Below are 4,021 nucleotides of genomic sequence, written 5' to 3'. Positions count from 1 at the left end.
GATTGATGGATATTTCAATCATACACCCGCACACACATACACACGGGCGCACAATTAAAAGAAAGGAAGGAAGGAAAATGTTGGAAAAGGGAGGATTATTGGCCCATATAACTGAAACTTCCTAGGTATCTTGGCTTTAGGCCCAGCTGGATCCAGGACAGAAATGGGGTCATGAGGATGATCTCTGTATTTTGGCTCTAGGTTCGCTTTGTTTTCAAATAGGCTTTGTCCATTTTATAGCAAAGCTGGCCCCGGGCAGCTGCAAGCTCAGAGTCCTTCACATCCATGATTTCTGAATCAGAAAATGTTCCTTTTCTGGTAGTTCCAGCATCATTCTCATGGCTTTAATTGGACCAGCTTGAGTCGCATGCTCATCTTTCAATCAGTCGCTGAGTTCAGGACGAAGGTGATCTGGGTGACCACCATGCTCCCGGAGCCAGGGAAGTTTCAGTCTGCCCGCCCCTCTGCAAACTTCATGGGATGAGAATGTAGGTAGGAGGGTTTTGAAAGGAAAAAAAAAAGTGTTTTGTTATCAGATGACATAGGCATGGAAATTGAGAAGCAACAAGACTTAAGACTGATTAACATAGTTTATTTTATGCTTTTGTGGAAAATAAAGTTTTTAATGATAAATCTGTAAAACTTCGATCTATGGTTTAAACTTCAGCTTAACCAACAGATGCCACACCATTTCTACTTTAAGGTTGAATGAGATTCCTGTCCCTTGCCAATCAGCCTTGTCTTCTTGTCTTTTTGCAACATCTGTCAGTTACTCATCCGTGGATGGTGAGCAGAATTGGGTCAATGAACTTCCACTGTCCTGGGCAGCCATTACTAGCCATGACTTCATCCCTGTGCCAGGTCTGAGGTATTATAGACATTTTACCTTTCCCATGCTGAAGATTTCCTTTAACAGAGGATTGGTAGGAGGGAATGCAGAAGGAATGAAGGGCATGGCAGCCAAAGCTGAGACCTTTTTTTTTTGAATCTCATGGGCACTAACATAACTGTTCCTAAAAATCATTGCATTTTGAATCAGATTATTTTCTAGCCTCAGCACAAGCCAGTGTGTAACCAGAGGCATGACTGGATCAAGGTATGTGGATGACCTGGTTAGTTTCATCATTTGGCGAAACCTGAAATCACTTTGGCATTTACTCAGAGGAGAAACTGAGGGTAGTGGAAGAGCCTAGATCACTAGCAGCTGTCCCCTGCTGCAGTCCCAAGCTTTCACACCCCACTCAGTAAGACAAAGCCCTGTGGTACCAGGACACACCCTCCTTAGCAATCAGATTTTCAACCATTTACCTTTGCGTGACTCCAGAGTCTCATAAACCTCACCCACCACTACGCGAGGCAGGAAATCCTAGCGATGCTTCTGAACATGCACAGTCTTCCTGGGAGTTGTAGAAAATACAGTTTTCTCCATCTCGTCACACATCAAACCTGCTCCACTCAGGAATGAAGAAACAGTCGAGGATGCTTAGGTTAAGCAATGGGTCATTAAACTCTGGAGCCAAAGTTAACCAATCCAGAGCCAATGTGAACCAGGCTTCGGTGACATCTAGAAGAGAAGAATGAAGTGATACCATGCGTGTGATGGGGGCTGGCGAATGGGTGGAGGAGGGAGGGAGAGTTCGCCCATAAAACAAGAGGAAACATAGAACTGTTTACAAACTCTTTTAGCTGTGGAACACTTTATTCGAAAGAAATTTTATTCCACATCGAAAATGAAGGCAGTTGGGTTGAAGAGGGCAAAGACTCAACCGATTTCTCTCCCCACCTACGACAGCCCCTGAGGCCCCTCCGAGGGAATTCTTGGGGTTCAACGTGGCTTAAAAATCGCTGACCTAGACTGTCTACTAGAATAACAGTGAAGAATGCAGTTTGCTCAGAGACAAACTGATGTTGCCTCGGCTTTGTTCCAGTGTTAAAAAGGGAGCACGCTGCTGAGGAACAGACAATACCAAACCATTAAATAGATACCTCTGGGCAATTTTTCATCAGACAACGCAAGTGTTGCTTTGCGTTCTTAAACTGTTGTGTCTTATTATTTTTAAACTTTTCGGCGATGTGTGTAGGATGATAAACCTTTCCTTAATACTGGGGTGTAATTCTAACTAAGTTTAGGTCCATTGTTTTTTCCGATCTCCTTCTTACGACTTTTGTTTTAACTGTGACACACCTTCTCCTAGCCCTCCCTCAAACTTCGAGAAGTCAAGAGCTGACAGGACTCGTCTTCTGTTAACCTGCTGCATTACTTACATTTCCATCTCCCCACTAGATTATCAAGCCTTCTTGGAGAGGAAAATGTTTATGTTTAAGTACGCATCCCTTGCACCTAACACAGGACTTGTCAATCGTCGATAAATATTTGCTGAATGGATGACAATCAGAGCAGCAGAATGGCTACAAGACCCCTACGACAGTGACAAAACTATACAACGGGGAATCCAAAGACGGAGGCTTTGGAGCTGATTTGAATGCAAGTTATGTAAACTCTTTAAACCTTCATTCTCTCATCTATAAAATGGGAGTAATGATATGGTGGCGTTGCATCTTTCTCAGGCATGTAGTTGTAATTGCCTTAAAACCCTTACATCATCCATGGCGTAGAAGCACACATGGTTTGGTACATTCTTCTGCTGACTCTCAGCAACTCCAAATAGTTCCTCCAAGCACAGATGAAGAGATGAAGTAGATGGAATATGTATGTATGTTTGCACACACACACGCACACACACACACGCACACACACTCACACACACAGAGAGCATATAGTTGAATTCACGTCGAAGGCATATCTGGGCCAACTCTGGTTTACGTTGTTGGGGTTACAGTTAGGGTTGTTGGGATTATTAAGTTTGTTAGCATATGGAAAAAGCCTTGCCTAGGAGCTGACACGTGACAATGGGTGTACCGTAAATATGAGCCCCTTCCCCATGCTGACAGAGAGCAGAGTGCAGTGTGAGATTCTGCAAGAGGCTGGCCTGACTCTATCTGCCTCTCTTCCACCCCTGTACCTCTCCAAGACAATTTATAGAATACCTCAAGCACCTGAGAAGCAGCATTTAAAAAAATAAGTCCCGTCTTACCATGATTTTCTTGCACGGTAGTCAGATCTTCTCTGCAGCATGGCCCCGACAGCCCGCCTCTCCTCGGGGCCTCTGTCCAGGACCCGTCACAACGCCTTTTCCAACTTTGGTAAATTGTGAACCATTTACTCTCTCATTTCACTCATTCCCCAAACACAGTTACAGGCCAGGTCCTGTGTCAGGTCCAAATGCCAATAAAACACAAGCAAGGGATAAGCAGGTGAGCAGACAGTCGTAATGCAAAGATGTCTTTCTAGAAGGATGACTTCTGAGCTGAATTCCTTCTAAACACTGTCCGGCATGCAGGTCATCATGAAGCGCTCCCCTGAGGTGTCCAGCATCAACCAGGAGGTGCCGGTGCTCATGGCTAAAGCCGCCTTGGTCTTAGTTCAATATCTAGCCACTTATTCCTACAGACATGGCAGTGGAAAAGAAAAGAAAGCGCTCACTTACAGTGATTCATCAAATACTGCAGAGGAGCCAGAAACTTCTCAGTTTCTCGCAGATATATTACCAAAGAAAATATTAGCTAGTAAATACCTGAAAATACTTAAGGAGCAGAGGGAAGAGGAAGAGGAGAAAGCCAACAGCGATGACAGCGCTGAGGACGAAGCGGAATCCTAAACGGAAAAAGTGAGATCTGGGCAAAACGCTGTCATTTCACTTTCATAGAAATGTAGAATCTTAATATTAAAAAGAACCTTAGGAGCTTACTGCATGTCCTGTTCCTTCCGTAGGGTGTTCTTGGGGGTCAGACTGCCTGAGTTCAAATCCGACTCTGCCACTCTAAATCTGTGGTTTGTGGAAAACTCCTTAAAACATTCTGTGCTTCAGTTTCTTAACCAGTGAAGTGAGGGGCTAATAAAAGAACTTTATTAGATGGAATAGAGCAAGTTTTCAATGAATGTCGATCATTGAAATTATAT

At 43.9% G+C, this 4,021-nt stretch overlaps 1 pseudogene; it reads left to right on the top strand.

Annotated features, from left to right (window-relative positions):
- The first annotated feature begins 3,395 nt into the window (after positions 1–3,395).
- LOC102890783 lies at positions 3,396–3,719 on the top strand (annotated as a pseudogene).
- Positions 3,720–4,021: the final 302 nt, after the last annotated feature.

The sequence above is a fragment of the Pteropus alecto genome, unplaced genomic scaffold, assembly GCF_000325575.1.
Source record: "Pteropus alecto unplaced genomic scaffold, ASM32557v1 scaffold50, whole genome shotgun sequence".
Lineage (NCBI taxonomy): Eukaryota > Metazoa > Chordata > Mammalia > Chiroptera > Pteropodidae > Pteropus > Pteropus alecto.
Note: the sequence above shows the minus strand (reverse complement) of the source record. Positions and strands in the feature narration are given on the sequence as shown.